Raw genomic sequence first — 24,402 nt, 5'->3', positions numbered from 1 at the left:
ACTGCACAGAAATACTTCGACTTTGCTGGTCCCTTTCTCAAAAAGGTAGGATAGTACATAATGTGAGCAGCTTGAGGCAGAACTAGAGTCCCCAAGATAAGCTTTTGTGTTTAATACCTTCATTCACTTTCCCTCTTGAGATTTTGGAAGCCTCTGCTAATGACTGAAAACTCTATTAGGATTAAATTTTTAAAAATCTTTTTTAAGTGAAGAGATAGAAATCATTGCTTTATGGTATCTATCAATTAAAACTGAATCATTTTTCCTTTCCACTTAGATAATGTTTTCTGATTATATGAATTCCTCTGACTTTCTTTCCTCTTTTGGCCAGCAGGTTTTTACTTCCTTTTAGGACTTTGCAGAAACTGAAATTATACAAACATTTAAACAAGATAGGAAGTCAAAGCCACTAAATAAAAATTTTCCTGATATTTTTCACTTGAATTCCTGTTTGTCTTGCCAAACATTCTTGGGAAAATTATTATAAAGGTAGAAAGATAAGCCATTAGACATGTGTATTTGAATACCATATAAAGAACCAGTCTACATATGTGTGTGTGTGTGTGTGTGTGTGTGTGTATTTGTGGATAAATAGGTATAATACATATGTAGGTAGTTTGGTAGGTAAAGAACACAAAATGAAAGAGGAGAGATACAGAAAGAAGTAAAATATGCAAAATAACTTCAGAGCAAATGACATATTTTTTATTTATCCTTTACTTCCAATTACATTGAAATTGCAGAGTTGCTAGAATTTAATCACCCATGTTCTCTGAATAACTACAGGTATTTAAAGCTGTGCATCTCTTGCTTTTCAGAGGAAGCTGACCCCTGCTTTTATCAGCTATTAAATAAGCTATTTTTAAAATATGTAAATTGCACTATAAAGTAGCTCTCTTGGATTTCAAGCCCTTCATAATGTAGACTTCATAATGTCAACTGTATTCAGCTCTACCTCACCTATATCTAAGCCTGTACCTTATTTTAAACCATAGATTCCCAATCCTTGTTGTGAGTATAGACACTATTACAACATGAATGTTTGGGTGTATCTCTGTGTACAAAAGAAACACTTTTTTTTTTTTTTATACTTGAAAAGCCACAGTGTCAAAGCTTTGCCTATACTACATCCTCTGTATTTACAAAACCACCTAAGTGTACATGCAAAAATTGCTGGCTACAACAAGGAGTGAGCCAATGCCCTCTGTTGTGCTTACTATGTATATAGCATGCTGCTGGATGATGGAGAGAAAAGAGGGGACATAACCTTGCCATAAGTCTTGGAAAGGCAAACACAGAAAATGTTTGCTCCTGGTCCAGGAACTCTATTGATGTGTGCTGAGGAGAAGGATTCAGGAGTCGGCATTCTTCTCAACATGCATACACATAATACGTGTGTATACAGATATGTATACATTTTTGCACAGGTAAACAACATAAACATCGACTCAAAATACAGATATTTACTATGCACACATAAACAAATACATTCTCATATATTGTCTGAACTCAAAGATACACTCTCATATATGAAGTCACTCTTAAAAATATAAGACTATTTTTGGTATTGACCTTGTGTCTAGGAATCAGGTTCTTGTCTAGCAAGAAGAAAGACACTTCATCCTCAAAAGTTTGGAGAGTGAATGTTGCCAGTTTGCTCTCAATGAGCTACTTCCCAGTGCCAGTTCATGAAAGTAAAATATGTATTATTACTATAACATCCACATCACTGGGAGATGCTGAGTTTTAAATATGTCTGGCTGCAGATACTAAGAGAAAAAGTTCCAGGGAAGGGAGAATGCTGCCTATTTTTAGCTTCTGTATTCTCTCAGTGCCTTGTCCAGTTTGTCTTACATCATCATGGAAAAAACAGTTTTGCCATAGGTCTTCAACAATGTTGAAATTTCATTTCATCAAAGAGTAGAAAGCACTGGACAAAAGAAAATAGGAGTCTGGTTTCTATTAGAAAGTTCATGCAATGCCTGACTGGTGGAGAGACTTGTGTCTTTCCGTAGCATGTTTAACATTCAAGGATCAGGAAAATGACTGAATTTTCTTCCTTTTTTTTTTTTTTTTTTTTTTTTTTTTTTTTTTTTTTTTTTTTTTTTTTTTTTTTTTTTTTTTTTTTTTTTTTTTTTTTTTTTTTTTTTTTTTTTTTTTTTTTTTTTTTTTTTTTTTAATTTAATGTTATGGTTTCAAACAATTTTATGGTAGGTGTTTTTTTCCATAGGAATTCTAGCAGCTGAGCAAAACAGAGAAATCACCTACTGACGGAAGAAAATGGGAAGCTGTTGCTGGAACCACTGGGGTTTTCTCAAAGTTTTGGAAAAATAGACTACAAACTAACAAATTTTGTTATTGTTTTCAACTGTTTCATCCATTCAAATGATGAACTGCACTTTCTATGTCTGTATTTACATGAGATGCTGATATGCCACCTTTCTACAAGATTTTTAATTATTTTTTATTATATTTTCAGCCATTTTCTCTGTAATTTTATGGTTTATGTTATACTTTAGCTTCAATGAACTGCCTATTAGCTTACCACTCTATATGGAAGCTGATGCATTCTAAGATCTCCTCCGGGTCCTCCGTATAGCTCTGTTCCAGTGGTGGTGTTTTTATTTAATTTTTTTTCCAGGGACTTTTGATTCATTCTGTACATCTAATTTTCCCTACATAATATTGGTAAGAGAGAATATAGGAGGGGGATGGTTTCCTCCAAACAGGGGGTCTCCTTCTTGGCTTTGATTTGCTTGGCAATCAGAGATTTTGTGTACAATCTCGCACAGCAAAAGGTGAGAAATGCAGAAGCACTGGCTTTTAACAAAAATACAGACAGCAGCAGGAAGTCTTCTCTACCCAATTACAAGGTGATCCCAGTTCATTTTTATGGTTTGATTTTTTTTTATCACATATGTTTCCAAACACAGTCCTGATATCCTGTGGGGATGCTTTTGTAAAGAGCCAGAGCTTCTGATTTAAGGAGCTTCAAAAATAGCTCTCTGCCTCTTCTGTCTGGAAAAGAGCAGACATGTAACAACACATTTATTCTCTTTGAAAAATAGAAGGATGTCAAAAGAAAAGTTCACAGTGAAATTAAGCTGATTTGTTTTGTGGTCCTGTGATTTTGGCTTCAGATGTAGAAGGGAAAAAACAACAGTTTGTTTAAAAGGCAAAAATTACTATTAAAATGAATTTCATGCTCAGAAAATTCCTTTGCCAAATAGACACTGTCATCAATTATACAAGACCCCTGGAAAAATATAAATAAAAAAGGCAAGCTAGATATCCATGGATGGATTCTTTTTCCCTGTAGTCAGTATACATCTCAGCCCTCACTTTCAGAGAGGGGAAAATCTCATTAATTTTGATATAAATGATCAGCATTTCCCACAGATTTCCTCTCTGTTGTGACGGATGCTGAGAGTCTTCTAATATCTGCCTTGCCTAGTGAGAACAGCTCCCACTGATGTCGATCGGGAGGAGTTGCCATTTGGGACACAGTGAGAAGTCATCAAGGAATTCCTCTGTGTGAATTTTTTGCAGGTTGGACCACCCAAAAAAGCACTGCCCAGGGTACAAGCACAGCTCACTCTGTAAATTTTATGCAGCTTCCTCCCACTGCATCATCTGAATAATTGCACCCTGCATATCTGCATTAATGAATCCCCTCTCTAGAAAATTCACAGAGTAAATTACCCAGATGGTAAAAGAGAATGGCATGGCCATCTTCCTCCTCAGTGTGCTAAGTCAGCCCAACATGCATATAATGATGCTAACACAGGTGGGAGGTGGACACCCAGATGGTGCAGTGGCTCATCTTCAGCATTTCCACTCGTGTGGCAAGTATGATTGTATATCCCCTGGAGACTTACTTTAGGCTCAGAGGGATGCACTACGTAGAGCTTAATGATAGACAACTTTCTCCTAATGATGTGGCTTACACCAATTTGTGTTTATCCAGCAACATTCCCCTTTTAAGCAGGTGGACTCTTCTGTCCCTGGGTAGCATGCCATTCCCTCTCTCCCTCTCTCCTGCACACAGTGTGTGAAACCACCACATTAGAAATAAAATGCAAATCAAACAAAAAATGGAAAGCGATTTGAAGGTCCTGTCTGTTGAAACTGAGACCTAGCTCAGAATGCAGAGTGTCCTCTCTGTCCAGATGCATGAGGGAAGCCCCCTATATTCTCAAGTGCAGCGGGGGACAGGCAGTCCTTGTGGGACCATCAGCACTCTGAAACCTCTAAAATGAAGTCAAAAGTCAGGAAATCAGAGTTTTGATACTGGCTCCGCAATCAAAATTCCCCATAATTTTTGAAAGGCATCAGCAGAGTCAAAATTCCTACCAGCTGTAGAGTCAAGCCTATAGTTTCTCCAACTTTGATCCAACCTGTCTGTGCAATGGACATCATAGCACAATATGTAGTGTTAACATTACACTTGCTTCCTGGAAGCCTGTCTCCATATGAGATTCTCTAAGGCCAATAGAAAAATGCTAACTATTAATAGTTATTTTTGATGGTGCTGAAGGCTTTTTAAAATGTAAAAACACACCTAAAAGTCCACTCCCTAGAGCTTCCCATTGTTCTTTTCCTCCAGCCTACTGATTTCTTTACATGACATGTCCAAGAAAAGCACCATGAATATCTCCATAAATAATCAATGACTCATAATGTAAATAGTTCCAGGGTATAGGAAAAAGCCATACAAAGCATAATAATTTTCAGCAAAAATTTAATGTATTTGTTGGTAGTGTACTGAATTCTTAAATACTAAAACTAGTGAGAAATTTAACAACCAAGCCTAATAGAAAATACCAATTCCTTGTAACAGCTCTTCATTTAAAAACAAAAAATCAGAATAACCTCTGAAATATCACCTCAAAGTATGGACGGTTATGCCAAAAGCCATGAAAAAGCATGTGACTGGGCAGTGGTAAGCAGCTAGAGAAGCTGTACGAAACCTGGGGAAAAGAAAACTCCTATCTGGAAAATGAGAGAAGGGATGAAAAATATTCCAGTATTTCAACCAGAAGTTAAATGGTGCTGTGTTGGGCGAGATTTTTATGTGTGCTGCACTCCCCCCTTCAGTCACGAGGTGGGGTGTGAAGAGCTTGTGTAGGAAATGTTATGGGTTGCTCATTGTCGGAAACGTGGAAGACAGAAAGGCTGTGCTGCAAAGAAGTGCTGGAGATAACACACTGGAATCTGTCATTGTTTTGAAACACACTTGTTCAGACAGCACAGTAAACAAATTCATTTATTCATACATGAAGGGAGGATGGGAGCTTCAGTGCTTGGGATGTGTCGCATATATAAAAGGTCCATTGATTTTCTATTACCAAAAGAAACAGGAGGGAACATGCAAAATATGGCTTTCTACAATCAAGATTTACACTTTCTTTGCTCTTCTTATTGTTATGACATTAAATGTAATATATGGAAATACGGAAGAATTTCCGCAGCTCTAGCTTACATTGTTCATATTCCAGCAGCTGTTGTCTACCAAAAACTGAGAGATGGGGAGAGAGGGAGACCTTTGTGAGGAAAAAAACATTTCTGCCTGTGTCCTGAACAACTGATCACGTGCCCTCTCCCTTGCATGCACAAGAAATAGCAATATGTTCCCCGACTATTATTTGGGAATGTAAATTGAAATAGAATGTTTCTAATAAAAAATCAGAGAAGTAAAATGAGGGCAAACTGTCACCATCTTGCAGGGCATCATGTGTAACACATCGAAGTAATTTTGTGAATGCGAAAACATTTGGGTTTCGTTCAAGGGGGATATACCATTGTTCCCCGTGTGATTTAATAAAGTAATAATCCTGCCTCTTGCTGGGAAGGTGGTATTTCGGTTGAATGCGAGCACCATCCTTTTTTCTCACTGTTACCTGGTGCAAGATTCCAATATGCAGTCATCTCCTCTGGGAGGTCAGGATAATCCAAACAGGAGAAGCGGTGATGATGGAAATGTGTAGAATATAAGTCACTAGCAGAACAACAATATATGTCAGAAATGCATGATATTTTATAAAAGCCCTGTTTGATATTTTTATGGTATTTAGAATTACACATGCCACACTGTGTCACTGATGTTTTTGGAAAGACCTGAGTAAGTTCTAAGTGAAAAGACCTCTGCGAAACCACTCTGTACCTTCTATATATTTATATGTTGCATAGTAAAATTCTAACCTTTCACCTTTCTGGTTTGGACACCATTCTACCTCATGCTAAAGTCTGTGGAAAATTGCAGATTTCATAATAAATTTCACAAACACTTGATTTTGTTAGCTAGTACCAAGTCTTTATACATCACTTCAGCTAACCTTTCACAGATGTTGGAAATCAGAGTTCCTTCATGCCAAGACAAAGCACCGTAATGCCTAACATTAGTGTGGATTTCACCTTTATCTTTATGCCTGTGAAGAAATTGTGTGTGTGCTGTTAATCTGTATATAGCTAAAGATGAAATATGAAACCCCTTCTTCAGCTGCTGGAGTAACTGAAATTTTCCTACTAAAGCCAAATCCCTTATAGGTTAGAATTACAATACATGAATAATAACACTTAGCACTGACACAGACCTTTTTATTTTCAAAGAGCCTTAGAAACATTAACTGGCCTTTCCAGGCTCCCCGGTGAACTAGGTCAGTATCATTATTTCTGTTTTACACAAGGAGAAAGTGGGACAGAGAGCCATGCCATTGGCCTGCATTGCCCTTTCCCAGTGAAATATGAAGGCGTGGACAAATTCAGCAGACCATCAGCATGCATCTCTATTGCTTCTCTGCATCTCTTCTCGGTAACTCTGCGACTGTGGTTTCAGAGAAATAAAGTTTTCTTTCTATATCTATATTTGAGCAGTGAGAAGAAATGATGGTGTGAGCACAGGGCCAGCCTGGGCCTGGCCAGTTTTTGTGTGAGAGCCTGGGAAGGGGGTGAGACAGTGCAACAAACAATGGTGTGAAGATAGTGGGAGCAGACATGGACATTTTAGCTTCCCAGCCAGTTTGTGCAGCAACAATGGAAACATTAAAATGGCACAAATGCTGGTGAAGGACTGACTGCCTGGGTTAATGGGCACTGGGTTGTTTCTTCTCTCACACTAGTGCACCACTCACAGCTCCACGCTGCTGTGCAGATGTGCCTCACAGCTGAGCTGGGATAAAGTAAAGTGCACTGACCAGCTTATTTGCCCTCAGCTGGCAAAAGAAAACTCACCCCAAAATCATCCAGTTCTCTGCACTTTGCTAAGGCTTGGCACACCTGATTCTAAATGATCCAACCATTGCTGCTTACTTAGATCATGGGAAGCTTTCCTAAATTCTCATGAATCTTCCTGCTGGGAGATTCTCTGTGTTCATCTTTTTGTTGTTTTTCAGTGTCAGTCTTCAGATTTTGTTCCACTGCTTTCACTCTCATTACCCACATCACTCTCTGTACATAGAATCATAGAATCATAGAATAGAATGGTTTGGGTTGGAAGGAACCTTAAAGACCATCTAGTTCCAATTCCCCTCTCATAGCATGGACATCTTTCATTAGAACAGGTTGCTCAAAGCTCCATCCAACCTGACCTGGGACACCTCCAGGGATGGGACATCCACAACTTCTCTGGGCAACTTGTTCCAGTGTCTCATCACCCTCACAATAAAGAATTTCTTCCTAGTATCTGATCTCAATGCACTCTCTTTCAGTTTGAATCCATTCCCCCTCATCCTGCCACTACCTGTCCTTGTAAAGAGTTTCTTTCCTTCTTTCTTGTATGCTCCCTTGAGGCACTAGAAGGCCACAATTAGGTCATCCTGAATCTTTCAGTTCTCCAGGCTGAACAATCCCAATTCTCTTAGCCACTTCCCCTGGTGCTCCTCTCAGGAGAGGTGCTTCAACCCTCTGATCATCTTAGGTACCCACAAACAGTTTCTCACCTTAATACAGCTGTAGAAGTGGTTATCTGTTCTTTCCCCTTCATCATCCATCTGTAGCATATCTGTACCTGAGTGCTTGGTACAGGTTTGGTGTATCTGCATCAAAGCAAACATGCACCAGTGGAACTAAGAAACCAGGACACTAATCTGCAATGGTCTGTCCCTGTCTCAAATCCTTGATGCCATAGAACCAGGGTGAGGCTTCAAAGTAATCTGTGTTCCATTTCCTGATGTGGTACTCCATGGAGCGTGTTGTGGTATTTTTCCTGCTGCTATGAGACAGTGCCTGGTAGGTAATTCTCTTATTCTCCAAGGTCTTTCCTGGCAGTGGACACCCACGGTCCTGGTCACCCATGCAGCATCGAGCAGTCATTAAGGAGTTGTTACACATCTGAAGTGAGCAAAAGCAGAATCTAGACTTCAGCATATTAAAAGTTATTTTCTGCAAGGCTGTTCAGAGCTCACTTCAAAGCCTAGTGACAAAAAATCTCCTGAGGAAGTCTTACCTGCAAGAGCTCTGAGCTCTTGCAGACTGAGCTAACAAACTGGGGGATGAAATGCTATGGTTATGGTAAGGAATTTGCACACTGCTGTTCAGAATTAGCTTTTGGTTGGCCAATATGAAGGGAATCGGGGCTCCTAGACTGTGCTGATGCACTGAGGTCCCCATATGCCTGTTCTCTGCCCTCTAGTCTCGTAATTCATGAAAAATTAATGCTGCAATGAGTGCTTTGCTGTGATGCCTCAAAGGCTTTCTAGATCATCATGGATCCCACCATTATGATACGGTAACTTTCTAGTGATATAGGAAGGTGGGTAGTATTGACTCCCATAAGAGCTCTGGGCTGTTTTACTCAAGTGACCACTACAGAAATCTTTACTCCAAGTATTTTTTGAGACATCTCCACTTTCCTCTCTGCTACTCCAGTTTATGGACTGTATTACAGAGTCACAGAATATTCTGAGTAGTAAGGGGCCCAGTAGGGATCCACAAGGATCATTGAGTCCAATGCTTAAGTGAATGGCTTCTACAGGAACCAAACCCATGACCTTGGCATTATTACCACCGTGTTTTAACCAACTGAGTTAATCTCAGTTTGTCAGTGAGATGGGAGATCAGAAATGTTTCTTAGAATGTGCAGATTTCTTTTTTAGTATGATAGTGAAGGCAACAGACAGGATGGAAGTGAAGATCATACTGAGAGGATGATGGGCATTATCAGCATCCCAATGTTGCATGCCCAGCTTCTCATGACCTTTCTGAGGCTGGAGCACACTTGCTAGGAGGGGTTTGCTGAACTGGAGAACCTTTTACACTGCCAAGGAGGAGTCCTCGATGAAGAGTTACAGTTGTGCATAATCAGAGAGACAGGGCTGCATTGTATTCCCCCTTCGCATTTTATGTTGCCTCTGTAGACATGTGCTTTTACGTAAGGCTTCATCCAGGATCACCACACACCTCTAATTCATGTGAATGTGCAGCATAGTGGTACATAGATTTTATCAAGATTCATATGTCCATTTTATTGTATTTTTTTGTGGGGATTTTTACTGTACTGCATGGCTGGATTTTATTACCATCAGTGTGTGTATTTTATGGCAGTGATGCCAGGCATTTCAATGAATTGTGCAAGACTCAGATCCATGAATGCAAAGACATCTTCAATGGCTTCATAAATAACAATAAATACACTAAACTGAAGATTGTGGGCAATCACTGTCTTTTACTAAGTGCACATAGTACTATGTAAAATTAATAGTTATTAAAAAAACCTGTAATTAAACTAACAGTTTTGCACCAGCAGCCTTTGTTTCCAGGCCTTAGGTGCTGCTGCTGTATGGCTGTTTATCTGTCTGTTATCAACATCTTTGACACAGAGGTAATTTTCTCAGATGTATCTTGTCTCCTGTTTTTATCAGGTTGGTGTCATGAGAGAGGGAAAGTGAGGAAGACTAAAAAACCCTACTGAAATAATGAGAAAAACTATGTTTTTCAAATTATTTTCCCAAAGCAGTATAATGACGCTTTTTTACCTGTTCTAGGGTTTCATTCCCATGGGTTCACTACCCTTGTATGAGCTTGGAGCAGTTTTGGCTGCCCTGGACATTGGTGATGCTCCTCGCCCAGCAGTATGGTTCCACTGTTTTTCTCCCTGAGACAGCACTAACCCTCGTGGCTGCACATGATGCGTCCATGGAGAAAGCCTGTGGACTTGGTTGAAAGCCAGTCACGAATTTCTGGTGGGATGAGGAACAGGTAAGATATTTCCACAGCCCTTCATGCAGGATCTCCAGGCTTGCAGGGGTGGACAGTGACTCACCATTAGAGACTGCTGGGCTGGGCTGGTGAGAGGATGAGTAAGTGCCTATGAACTGTGGTTGCTGCTGCTTGCCAAAACATGTCTTACTGGGAGCTGGTAGGATTGTAGAACCCATCCCCACAAAGCTGCTCTCTTGGGGTGATCTCTGAGCCAAAGTAGACTATCTTTGTCTGAAAATCCTGTCTGCAATGAAATGAACTGCAAAGCAAAGAGCTCTGCAATGGGATCCTGGGGCAGGGTGGGAAAGCTTTAACATTTTTTTTTTTTTTTTTTTTTAGACTGAGTCCTTTTGGAGTGTGAGCTAGGTGATTTACCTTGTGGTTGGTTCCCGGTGATAAGTGTTAATGGCACAACACACCAGCTTCCATTTTCTGTTTCTGGGCTGACGATAGAAGTGTCACCGGTTGAAAACATCTCCCATTAAGCCACTTGGCACTTCTGTCTTGGGCCGAGGTAGACTTGGCCAGCTGGCAGAAAAGGCAGCTGTAACCAGCACAGGAGGGACACCACAAGAGTACTGAGTGGGATGCACAGCCACACAGCACATTGGGACATGCTGGGCAGTTTAGAGAAGAAAAACAGAGCACAGAAATTTGTAAACTCCCTAGTATGAATGACATATGGACCAACATATCAGCAAGAGTGTCAAAAAGTAAAAACTTTGACCAGTATGACATTCCCATGGTGCTACCCAAATCATCTCATTACTGAGTCCCCTGCATGGCTCTACTGTCACATATCATGTAATGTTTGCTCCTGTCACATGTGGTCTCCCTCCTTTCACTGAAGCCAAGTCCTCTGCAGGAAGAAATTCTCTCTTACATCAGTTTCTGCACCCCTGCAAGGGACAGAAGGGACTTTCAGTGGGAGATGGCTCCCGCTAGGGTTTGATGTAGGACTTTCAGCTTCACCTGGCTCATGTAACTGAGGATATTCTGTATTTCAGGAAATCCACAAAAGAGAGAGAGTGACCTTTACTTGTCAAAAAAACTTGCCAGCTCCACCAGAGATTGTACTGTCCTCAGTTCTACAGTGCAGCCACTTCCTCTGGTGCTGATGTGGGTCCCTGTTCAGCCCCTTTTCCTTACCTTCCTGTGATGAAAAGTCACTTGCAGGTGGGACTTTAGCTGGGTCTACTAACACCACTCTCCCTAGAGATCAGTAGTCTTAAATGAAGGAGCTTAACAAAGCAGAGGACAAGACAGCTCCATAAACTCTGGAAACCTACAAGTAAGTAGCTTCTGGAAGCTGGAAACAAAAAGGGAGTAGTTTATTGTGAACCAGTACTCAGCATTACGGTGATAGCAGGCCTGGTTGACCATGGAGCACTAGAGGGTGTAAAGGTAAATTAACTGTTGGTCAGGGAGGCTGGCAGTACAGGGTACACCAAGTGGATACAACAGGCAAATGATCATTCTTTTGATCCAGGAATGCAGCCATCTCTGTTTTGGTTTAAGTCAGCTCATCCCACTCCCCTATAAAGTGAGTTTCATGACATTTATGAAATTGCCAAGGAATAAGTATAATAGAAAACCAAGCAACACAGTATGAATTAATTTGAATAAGGTCAAAATGCATTTCAGTGGCATGACCTCCTGCCAATTTAGTATTTTTTGGGCAAAAGGCTTTCCACAGTAGGAATCAAACCTTGCTGGTCAGAGGCTGCATTTCAGCACTCCAGCTTCACAGCTTTTGAAGACCCAACAGCTCTTCCTGTTGGGAAACTTTCTTCCTCTTTCCTGTGGGAAACTCTTCAGGAACCAGCATTTTCTCACAGGTATCTGCTGCAGGCTGGGTCCCTTCTGTCCCTTGCAGGGGTGCAGGAACTGATGTAAGAGGGAATTTCTTCCTGTAGAGGAGTTGGTTTCAGTGAAAAAAAGGAGAGCACATGTGACAGGAGCAAACCTGTCTAGCAGGGTGCAAGAGAAATACATGCCCTGTCTCTGGGAAGGACTTTGACTTCCGCTATGCCTTTGTATCACTCTTTGCTTGCCATTTGATGAGCAGAAGCACAGATTCAAGGGAAAGCAGGAACTACTCAGTCTTAATTCACCCAGGCATGCAAATTACTTGAAAGGGCTCTGCTCTCCTTGGGACTGACTGCCACAGAACAATGTCATTCACACCCCCCTCCATGCAAAAGGGGAGCATCCTTCACTCTTCTCAGAGGGGATGCAGTGCCATCTCTCTTGACTATTTTGCCCCAGAGCATTCTGCCCATAAATTGCAGCCTGGCCCAAATCTTCCACAATGACATCTCTGCCATGCAGTCTTGCTGGACCACCTCTGCGCAGATATTTCAAAATCCGAGCTCTGAGCCCTTCTCCCATCACAGCTGACCCACATCAACTCAGGCACTGGTGAGGCAAGGATTAGCCCTTTTTCCCCCTTTTTCCCTTTTTTCCCTTGCATTTTGGAGTCTGTAGGGATTCTCTTGTCTGAAGTATTTTTATTTCTGCTCCACCCTGCTATTTTTCTAGAGGTTGGGGATTTTTTTCCTCCTTCGAACTCATCCAGCCTTCTCCTTATTCTGAGTTTTTGTTTTCTGTGTTCACACTCCCACACTTGAGGCCAGACCTGCTGAGATACTGACTTTTGCTTTGACATTATGGTTTGTTTTTTATTTAAGACTCTGTGTTATGGGTCAATGCTAGTACACCCAAGATGATAAAGGCTCTGTTCTGAGATTACAGCATAGAGCTGCAATGTCCAATTGAGGTTGCACAAAAGGACATGAAGTTTGTGGGTTTATCTTGTTTTGCACTGGTTAAAGGGCCTTTTTTTTTTCCTGTTTTGTGTGAAGTTAGCAAAGCAGCAAGTTTGACAGGTTTGCTTTTCACGTACGATGTTTTTCTGCAGCTCCAGTAAGACATTGCAATGCATTAGCTAATGCAATACAAGTTCTTCCAAGAAGTTTGTAGGGGTCAGGTGATTAACCTGTATATTTTATAGAACATTTAAAGACACTGTGGTCTGAGGCCTCATAAAATCATAAAACTACCACTCAGCTGTGAACCACAGGTTGAAGCATAATGCTGAAATATTGCTGCATTAGAAATGGGAGGAAACAGAGTGAAATTTCCTCTTCTGATCTGCACAGCTGATAAAAGCTCCACAGCCAGAGCTTCTACCACATTTTCCACAGCCAGAGCTCACATTGGGCCAAGTTCAACATCTTTGCAGAAGACAGATGTTGTCCTGCTGAGTCCTGCTCCACTTACCCTGCCCAGCTGGAAGAAGTCTTACCCGTGCTCTGTAGTAAGAGACAAGTCCTTATAGCCTCTGCATTGGCAAGGGCACAGGGACTGGAGCTGGGGAGGTGCTCACAGGGTCTCCTACAGCCACAGAAGCTGCATGTCCATCTCTCCTGCCTCCTTCATCCGAGGAGCAACCAATACTGGGAGGGTGGCTTCAGATCCTGAGCTAACTGAGCCTTTAATCCTCTCCTGCTATCATCAGCGAAGCCCCTCTAAACTTCAGTATTCTAAACTATCCTCTCCATTAGGACCCCCATGTATTATCTTCCACCTTATCACAAATTGTGTTTCCAGCACAGTTCACTGGAGCTTTCCCAACATAGTTTGGGTTACTTTCAGCCCCTTTGTAAATGAAGATTAGCTCTGCTTTCCTAAGGAGGAAAATAAAGACAGAAGAGAAATCTTATTGTATAACAAAAGAATTTTCCACCCAAGTTGAGTTTCCCAAGTAGTATCTGTCCTCCTTGAGCAGTCCCAGCCAGGCCAGCAGGCATGTTTCTTAGTTCTTTGCTGTGGGGTGAGTCTCTGTCTCACAGATTTTTCTGTGTGATGCAAGTAAGCTCCATAGCACTTATTTGTATCCCCTAGAAAATTTGCTTTCCAAGCAGTCTTCGAGGTCTTTGAGCTTCCAAATATTGTCTGTGCCACCCAGTGTACCAAATGCCCAGCTACAACAGCTGCTGGAGGAGAGTGATGGCAAATGAGGTAAGGTGTTGGAAGCTGGGAAGTGCTGATGGCACGCAAGGAGCTCCACGGCACCTACTCCCATTAGGAGCGCTGAGGGATGCCATTGTGGCCAGGGACAGCTGCCAGCAGTAGGACTGCAAGGCTCATTGCTATGCAGTCCAGACATATGGTTGCTATCAGGAATAGGGCGGAGTAAATAATTGTTTCACTCCCTAAACCAGAAGACAAAAAAAATTGGAAGAAAAAAAATTTTATTCAGATCTGACCGAACAAATTTTTTTTTTGCTAGCCAAATGAGAAGTGGAGAAAAGCATACTATCAGGCTGCAAGATACATTTTAGTGCCTTTTGGGTAAGATCCAGTAAGGCAGATATTTTCCACCTGTAAATAATTCAGGAGAAGAAAAAAGTAATTGCAGCTCATTTTTTCCAGCAAGACCATCAAGTCAATTAGAAGAAGCTGAATAGTCTTGTAGCCCAAGAATAAAAAAGAGTAAAATGTTGAGTCAGAAGAGTAACTCCCATCATTGTTCTGGCATCTTCATGTGTGTTGTGCATTCAAACAGTTTGTCACCATGCCCTTAGCATGGCCAACAGTAACTGTGCTGCTCACAAGTGCAGAAGTCCACCTACAATAAGTAGTTTCCCGGACTGACTCCTAAGATCATAGTTTCAAATGCCTCGACCCTCTTCTTCCCCGGGTATTGTATGTTTAACCCTTTTGCCACTTCCAGATGTCATGCTGGAAGGTTATATTCTCCTTATGTAAAAACCCTCCTTCTCCCTTCTCCAAAGTGGAACTGCTTTGGATCTAACCCCAAAGCCTGTTCTTCCAGTCAGCTGAGCCAACAGGAATGTGGGGCTTTTTGCACCCTGGTACCACCTTCCAGCCTCCTCTGTTAGAGCTGGATCTAGTGTGATTGGCTGATCTTGGATTCAGAGAAGCAAGATGCCTGTGAGGAGAAAATACATCTTACAATCTTTATGTTTTCTTTTGCAGTATTCTACCATAGCTATTAGTTCCTGGGTATCAGAATGAATTTAATAAATTTTATGCACCATCATAAAACATGTTTTCAGAAAAAAAGTCAAGATAAAGGAAAAAGGAAAAAGAATGAGGAGTGTTTTCATAAGGAAAAAAAAGCATTGGAAGAGCTGCTAGGGATATTTACAAAATGTGTATTTGTCGTAAGCAAAATTTTCTTATTTAGGTATGGTGAGTAATATACCTGGTATGAGAGACAAGCTGCACCATGTATGAAAATATATGCATTTGATTTTTGCCTACTGACTTATTTTTTACATAAGTGAACAAAGAACAAAATGCTGAAAATAAAAGCTGGGTATTATTGACTTCTAAATAAAAAGGATGGTTATACAAGTAAAGCTCAGGAATCTCATGTAAATAGATAGCCTTTGTAATAATGCAGACACCAAAAAGTCCAAATTTTTAGAAAGCATATAAAGAATGAGCACAGAGTCCTTAGATATGCAACTGAGATGCACTGGAAACAGTACCATACAAAGGATGAACAGAAATTGAATTCATTGCTTATAGATCTCCAGTATACTAGATATATTTCCCTAATATTGCATGCTCTGAAATAACATTACTTCATTTGAAGTAGTCAGTAGTCATAGAAAGGATTTCAAAGGAACAAAGTTCATTTGTAAAAAGCTCATTTTAAACATTACTCTAAAAACAGTTTCATTGCTCCTTCTGAAGAAAAAAAATCCACATGCAGCTTTATAGGTTGTTGGGTTTTTTTCAAACCCAACCTCAAGGGGAAAAAATGTTTTCACTCTTAAAGGATTCCAGTTTTTTTCTGGCCTCACCCACCTCTAACCCAAGGAAGAGAAAAATCATTATTACTGCTTTGCCGAATACTTGGAGAACGGAAGAACGGAAAGATCCTGTGTGCAACTCAGTTTCCCACAGAAACAGTTGGAAATCCACAATTTCCATGGCTGACTGAGGTCACTGGCCAGCAGCACGAGGAAGAAAGAAAAAGAGCCAAACACAGAGTGCTGTTTCTGTAGCCACAAACCCCATTCCTTTCTCTCCATTCTGATGCTTTTCCTTTATGCGATACCTAACAGGAGTTTTCTTTGGAGTTTGTTGCCTGTTTTTTCCTTTTTTTTTAATGTCTCATTTTTAACCATCAAGAGCTCCTGTCTTTTGAGACAAATCTTATACTGCTGGACTCAATTACTGTTTCATCACCAAGGAGGAAAAGCTTTTATGGGAGCCAGACTAAGACCCAAAAGTAAATAGGTAACAAAAGCTGACAAAGGAAAGAAAGTGAAAAAGAAAGGATAAGGGTTAAAAAAGATAAAACTAATGTGAGTTGTATTATATGGTGAGTGAATCATATGGATTATGGACTGAGGACTACATAATTAAACGTGTAAGGTATCAAGGTAAAGTACCAGACTACATAAAGAGGATAATTTCTTTAGTCAGCAAATGGGCAATAACAGGAAAGAATTTTTGTCTTGGGATAGTGAGCAGTTGTATAAACATATGATGCAAAGGCTTTTTCAAATAGACATAACATTGCCATATGTTCCGTCAAAAAACTGCAGAGGGACCTGGGAAAATCAGAGTGATTTAAGAGGGACTATGCACATCTCTGCCACCACTTGGTTAACTGAACACAGGCAGCCAAAGGTAAGGAATGCTGTTAAACAAGGACATGTTAAGAGACCAGAGTGTGCCCCAGAGATTCTTGCACTGAGATAATGAAAGCTCTCAAATGTCACCACAGAACTGCAACTCTCCTTAAAAAGTGGCAGAGAGACCGTGCTTTCTCTAGGTGCTGGGAGCTGACATTGCATATGGGATAGCTCTTCCCAGTGGACACAAGAAGCCCATTAAAGAAGCTGGCTATGATTGGAATTATAGTTATTGCAGCAGCTGAGACACACTGAGGCGCAAACTGATTTGCAGAAAAGAGAGATGACAGGTTGGAGGTCCAGGGAACAAACGTACTGTGTTTGCTGAATTTTGACATATAAGCAAAAACAAAGGAGAGAAAAAAAAGGATACATTACACTTTTAAATTCCTTTAGAAGCTTGCGTTTTGGCATTAAATAAAAAGGGACACCTATGTGGTCCCCTACAGTCATGCAGGTTGGCTCAGGTGATTAGAACACGGTGCTAACAGTGCCAAGGTCGTGGGCTCAATCCCCATATGGGCCATTCACGTAAGAGTTGGACTCGATTATCCTTGTGGGTCTCTTTCAACTCAGAATATTCTGTGAGGGAAGGATTCTCCTGGACATCTGTGCTCAGGGAGCAGGAACCAAGGTTCCCAATGTCCTCACTCTCTGAAGCAGGTCAAAAGTGGCTACAGGGTGATATCGAAATGGTTTGGTTCAAATCAAGGCCAGACTTTGGATATTACCTTTCAGGTACAGAGCTTCATCTCTACCTGTAAATATCACTCTCCATTATCTAAAATCTGTGTCCTCTGATAGGTTCTTCTCTAATAGATGTGAAGTTGCATCTTCCCAAATCCTTGGGACTAATTTCATGTTTCAGAAGGATGACTAAAATCAAAAAGAGAATATTCAGGTTCTTCTTCATTTCCTGACCATATATTCCCCTAAAGACTGGTCTAGTTAACAGGTGGCACTGACAGATCATGCTCCTAAGAGCTGCAAGAGAAACAGTCAGCAGCACTGAAAATAGTTACCCATTTGGGGAACGATTTTTTTTTACCCCTGTATTGAAACATTAATTGATTCTTTTATATTCAGAAGCTATTTTCACTTATCCCAGACACTTAACAGAAAAATAAAAAAGAAATAATGAGGAGTTTTGGTGTAAAAACACATCTCACCATAAAACAGGTTGATTAACTTGCAGACTTTAAAAAATTAATATCCAGTGGAAGGAACTGCTGACTGGTTAAATTAGATCTACTTATTATGGCACCACAACAGAAACTAAATTAATTTTAAGCTTCAAAATGAAAATTTTATTTTTAATTTTTGTGGGTTATGAAGTTGAAGGGACCGGATACTTGGGAAATTAAAAGCCCCCTGTTTATCATAGGCCAGATGCAGCACAGTCAGCTGTAATACAGGTTTTTCTCATAGTCCAAAATCTCTTGACAAAATAGAAGAACTGTCATGAATTCTAGTTCAGCTATAACATTTTCATGATAGTGTAAACTTGCAAATAAGAATCCGCCTCAGATGTAAACACTTTTAACCAAGATTACAGGAAAACCTACAGGTCATTCTGAAGATACTGATATTTATATATGTTCTTTGAAATGTAGATTTGTTTTTCAGCTAGAAAGCTGGTCAAATCACTAGCATGTCACCTCCTGCATCTATATTTATGGATAAAAAAACCTGTCCTTTAGAGACTGTTCGCAAACAACAAAGAAAGTTTATTCTGAAAACCCATGAAAATATTAGATTTTTTCCTCAATAATTTCTTGACAGATTTTAAATGAGAAAAGTAAATTTTACCTAGGGTATCCATTAAACAAAGAGTGATGGAAGGTTACATGAAGCTATGACAGATGATTTGTCTATAGGGATAGGTTCCACCTTCTGCTTTTACTTAGAAAAGCCCGTGGTCACCAGGTTGGGGAAGGTCAGTGAGGGAAGGGAAGTAACTCAACATAAACTCCATGGGTAATGAGAAAGCAAAGCGAATGAATAAAAACACCCAAAACCTCCAACCCATGCCAAAAGAAGTGAGTGAGAAAAAAGAAGAAAAAATACTTGAACATATAATACAGGACCAATAATACAATGTACATCTCCAAGAGAAATGCAAAGACCTAACTTATTTCTGATGACTTCGATTTTTCTTCCCCTCTCCCTGGGTCAGCTAGAGCCTTTGCAGATTTTAATCTTTTGTCTAAAAGGCATTTCTTTTGTTATTGAGGTGTTATGATGTTTATAAGGATGAATTGCTGCAGGGCTGTGTGGAGAGGATCCCACGTGGACTCTGTAGGGGCATAGCCCCAACGACCAAGGAGTTCTTTTGACTCCTGTGCATAACAATCACTCATCTCCACTGAGTCTCCAAGCAAAACTAGGCCTTTACTGTGAGTCTGCCTCTGAATCTCCAACAGATTTTTTTTCCATAGTTAATGTTTTAAGAGGTCCTTTGAGCCCCTGAATATATAGCTCAAGGAGAGGCCAGCATCCCCTTTCAGACTGTGGAAGCAGGGTACCTGCTACACCTGCTTAAAGCCCTATGCCTAAACTACCACCACAGTAAAGGACATGGGGTTAGATCACTTCTTATGCTTATTTAACGCTTGGTCTTCCACTCGCAGCTCCAGTGGCGCCACTGAGTGACAGCTACAGCGTGTCATTTAAATACTTGCATAGGGATTAGAACGAGGTCAGATACTTCTTTCCGTAGTGATCGCACAATATTAACAACTTTCGGTCACTATCTAATCAGGGCTGGATCCGGACCTGTGACTGACAGATTTTTAATTGCTAGTCTCCTAAGTCATACAGTTCTCTCTCACTGGGAGGTGTTACCTTCAGCTTTTACTGTGATGGATAAGGGCAAATTCTACACTGTTACATCTGTTGATGTATATATCTGTGGTGTTACTCTGTCTCTTTGATTTGGTGGGATTCTTTTTTAAAGTAAGAATGAAAGAGATAAAAACATTGAAATAATATATTTTCCAATGAGAGAGAGAAAAAGAAATATATCTATGTGTGAGTATGTCTTTCTTTGAAATCATACTGTTCTCTCTCGCTTTACTGTAAAAATAAAGAACATAAGAATGCAGGAGTAGTCTATCATGCCTCACCTCTTTTGCTTTCCAATTTCTATTTGCTCCTTTATTTTCCATACTTTAAAATCTCATTTAGCATTCTCTTGAGAAGGAGAGCACAAGATTACAATCTAACGATTGTAATGAGAATGGGTTACGTTTGTGCCATTTCCCATTTTCATTACAATCTTTGTGGCAAGAGTAATGTAACAGAATTTTTAATGTCTTATATATTGCGTGAACATTTTTTTTTTCCAGTGAGCTCCTGCTACATATCAATGGTTGATGCTGTTGCAGAACATTGCAACTTTGATCCTTTTATAACTTGCATTACGATCACATTGGCAATTTCACCCGCTTCCCCAAAGTGGAAAATGTTTTGATATACAGCTTGCTGCTACAAAAGCCAGTCATCTACACATACTATACATACCTAAAAAATTGTTTTCCCCCAAATCCCAGCTGCAGCTGAGTACAAGATACTGACATCACCAAAGCTGTGTGTTTCTCTGAGCGGTACTATGGGAATTATAGTTTGCAGAATCCAAGTAGAAGAAGAGAGCAGTTTGTTTCTTAAAATGTAGGGACAGCTCTTGGAGAGAAGTGTATTCTGTATATTTGGCGTGACTGAAGGAGGACTGAAAGATTTCCCAAAGCATAAAGCCTTTCTATAAAGCTCATAGTGATCAACAACTGAGGAAAAGATAGGTGATGGATCAGGATAAAATCTCAGTAAACAAGGGATCAAGATGACTTTGGGGAGAGAACCAATGATTTAAGCTATGCAGTGGAAGCAGAAGGCACAAGCTACAGGTTTGTCTGGATTTGTTAATGCGAATGGTTAATGCGAGTGATTCTTAACACAGGAGCTCACTAGGGGAAAAGACAAGTGTGCTGGAATAGCTGGTTCAAGTGACAGGAAACACTTCCCATTTAGGCAATGCAGCCTGGTAAAAAAAAAAAAAACCCTAGCAAATATTAGGGAAATGAATGGGCTTGAATTTGAGCATAAACTGAAGCTTCAGCCAGTACTACAGATTCTGTTGAAGTGCACATCCTGTAGGTTAATACAGACTAAAGATATTGAACTTTGAAAAAATATAAATTGGAAGAGAATGTCAGCATATCTGTGAGACAGCCTGCACCTGGCAGATTCATGTTCCTCCTTAAGAAGCTTTATTTCCTTGATACATAGGGCAGAATCTGGCATCCTTCAGAACAATGCCTATGGAGATATCCATAGCTTGGCAAGGCAATTCAGTGAAGGAGAATGACATCCTCATTATAATAACATTCAACCTACAACTTCCAGATTTTGAAATCTTTGGACAAAGCTATTCGTGAAAAGATGCACAAGGTTAGATTTCACACTTTACCCACAGGAGTCGAGTTTTAACCCTGCCTCTTGCCTGTTCAACTTCTGCTGCACTTGATATAAGCTGGGTACATCTACACTGAAGCTCGAATTTTTTTCCCTTTGAGTCTAAATTTAACACTGCAGACCCTCAGGATTAAACCAGTTGAGCCCTTTGGAGGGAAAGCGTTCATCCTCTTTATCAGAGTGGCTTTCCCGGTGGCTTTCGCTTCAGCGAGAAGAGTGTCTGGGATAATTGCTCTTTCCACAGAGGATCAATACTGTGTAATTAATCAAGATGAAATCATTCTTTGCACTTCTCCAGGTTTCATCCTTGAGACATATTCTCAGATTCACTAGCTCCTGGAGATAGTAATGCTCTCCTACTGCACTACCCCAAAACACCCTGGGGGCAAAACCATCACAATCCAGCTGTCCAGAGCCTAGCCTGACATATCTTAATAGATGAAAAGCGACAAGAAGGCCCAGATGCCTCTTTATTAGGACCATCCTCTCTGCAGAGACAACAAGCCCTCAAAATCTACCACAGTCAGTGTAAGGTTTGCATCAAGGGACCTTTATTCCCTCCCAGGAAACATGCCACCAAACTTGCAGTGATTACAAAGCAGAAACAGGCACTGTAGAAATACACCCAGCAGAACCCCGGGTCACAGTGAGAATAATTCAGCCAACATTTCTACAGTTTGCAGAGTTTGCTTAGCTGTGATTGATCACATGTACCGCACATTCCTGTTTAATGTTTTTTACAGGGCAAGCATATTTTAAATCCACTGCCTTGTATGAAACAGTACAGGAAGTAATTTAAAAATACATTTTCTATGAAGAATCAAAATATGAACATTTAATATTAAAGTAATTTTCACCTCTGGAAGGTCATTTTTTTTTTCAAATTTCAAAATGCCAGAGGGGAAAAACAAATGAAAAGACTATTGAATCAGTTTTAATGGAGTTAAGACAAAATGAAACATTTCAAGCAGTTCATTTGACCTGGAAATATTCCTGTTTTAATATGAACACTTCTATGTTTCAGCCTAATTTGGGATAAAAAGGCTGGAATTTGTTACAGTCAAATTCCAATCATCTTCACTTAATGTTTAAGATTCCTCCTGTCTGTCAGGTTCTTTATCCCTCTCTACTGAGCACAGTCAAGACAAAATTCCTCCTAAAAAGACAGCTGGCCATTCTGGTATCACTGAAATTAAGTAGCTGGTGAAGACAATTATAAATAATACATACAGTTGTGTTTATTACAGAAAGATATTAAAAGAATGACTGGAATTTTCCTTTGGTTTGGGTAAGCAATGAAGACATTTTAGTAGACCTGAGCTGAGAAACAACATTGGCTAAAGCGATTGTGCCTTGATTCAGTTTACATTAAAGGGAAGAACAAATATAAGCGAGGTTGGAACTAATGTTCTCCATTTCAAAAGGGCAAGCACTGATGGACTAAGTGCTCTAAGCGCCCTGGCCACTGAAGTCAACACACTGTGCATCTCTGCAATGCCATGGGAAAGAGATTGGAGCATTCATCGAATCACTGGTGCTAATAAGATCTCAAAGCTGTATTCCTAGCAGGAGGGAAAAAAACCCCCAAGGATCTTTGGACCTGTCGGATAAAGAGCCACTTAAAGAGCCTTTAGTTCAAACTTCAGCAAGAGTAATGACATTGAACAAAGGGAAGATAAGTAATGGGAATGAGGTTTTACTACATTGGAAATAGAAGCAAAAAATCTAAGAGCTTAATTGTACAGGAATGAGGTTTTAGTACTCTGAAAACAACAGCAAAAAAGTCTAAGAGCTTAATTATAGGCAGTTGGGAGAGCCTGGATAATCTCGTTCAGAATTTAGACAGAACTGGCACATGAAACTGCAGGAACAGTCACAGGTATTCATGACAAACCTAAGTACTCATGGGATTCAAAACCAGTAAAGGCAGTACCTACATTTAAGAGGGAAAAGAAAGAGATCTCACAACTTCAAGTTAGTCGGACCTAAAAGGTCTGTAGGCTTTGGAACAAATTTTGAAAGAAAAAAGTAATTTAAGTCATGCAGATAAACTGAGAACGAACTAAAATATCACCAAAGGGCTTGGGTCGGTAGGTTGTTTTAGACTAACTTGATAGGATTTCCAAGAGATAAAAGGTTTTCTAGACAAAGGCAATATGGTAGGTATAATTTATCTGAGCTTCAGTAAAGTACTTAATAAAGTGTCAGATGGGAAATAATTTTTTAAACTAGAGAAAAATAGGGATGCACAGAGGAACTGTTGAGTGGGAGCCTTCTGAAATGAAGATAACCACTTGCAGTACTGCAAAGGGAACTTCTGGGCTGAAGGAGAAACATGAATGAAGTTTCTCCAGGTTCAGTTTGGGGATCTTTATTCTTTCACTGTTTTTGGATGACCTGGATATAAATAATGAGACTCATTACTTTAGGGATCCTGACTGGGATACTAATGATTGTCCATATCTAAAAGAAAGTGTTAGAACAGAAGAGGATGAGGAGAGTAGACAGAAAGAATAGATATATTATAGAAGTAGAATAAAATAAAATCCTACTCGTTGAGGGATTGATTCCACAGCTGCTGTAAAAGGAGCTCTCATCAGTTGAAAATGGTTGAGATGAAGAGCATGAATTACTCTAAGCTGCCAGTGGGGCCCACCCTTGCAAGATAGTCCCAGTACTAACAGGAAAGTATTAATATAACTGTGTGCAAGCAACACTGTGGCAAGATCTGAAGTACTGTTTACTTCTCTGGCTATCCACACTAAAAAACCAGAAGTTCAAACTGAAATTGCTGTAAAGACCACTGCTAAGATGCTTGGAAAACAGACTGTTAGTCTTACTAGAGAAGCTGGAGCTTGGCATATTCAGCCTGCTGAAATCTGAAGGCTTGCAGAATTTCACTGTCTTGGATAACCAGTTTGTAAATATCTGTTGTAGAAGAAAAAATTTAGTCTACCTGAGCCATTCATTGGGTGAGAATAACTGGATAGTAAATTGGCCTCCCATAAATTTTGAAATTTAAAAAAAAAAATATAGGGAGTCACCTAAAACCCAA

At 40.1% G+C, this 24,402-nt stretch overlaps 1 long non-coding RNA gene across 1 annotated transcript; it reads right to left on the bottom strand.

The window, feature by feature from the left end:
* Positions 1-2,932: 2,932 nt before the first annotated feature.
* On the bottom strand, positions 2,933-7,381 carry LOC114059287. The gene is made up of 3 exons (XR_003571636.1): positions 7,231-7,381; positions 5,901-5,998; positions 2,933-3,018 (listed from the first exon to the last, which is right to left on the bottom strand). It is a non-coding gene; the product is annotated as an uncharacterized LOC114059287 (long non-coding RNA).
* Positions 7,382-24,402: the final 17,021 nt, after the last annotated feature.

The sequence above is a fragment of the Empidonax traillii genome, unplaced genomic scaffold, assembly GCF_003031625.1.
Source record: "Empidonax traillii isolate 1590-97213 ecotype Southwest subspecies unplaced genomic scaffold, ASM303162v1 scaffold215:size2007263, whole genome shotgun sequence".
Classification (NCBI taxonomy): Eukaryota; Metazoa; Chordata; class Aves; order Passeriformes; family Tyrannidae; genus Empidonax; species Empidonax traillii.
The sequence above is the reverse complement of the archived record's forward strand: the minus strand, read 5'-3'. Positions and strand labels throughout refer to the sequence as shown.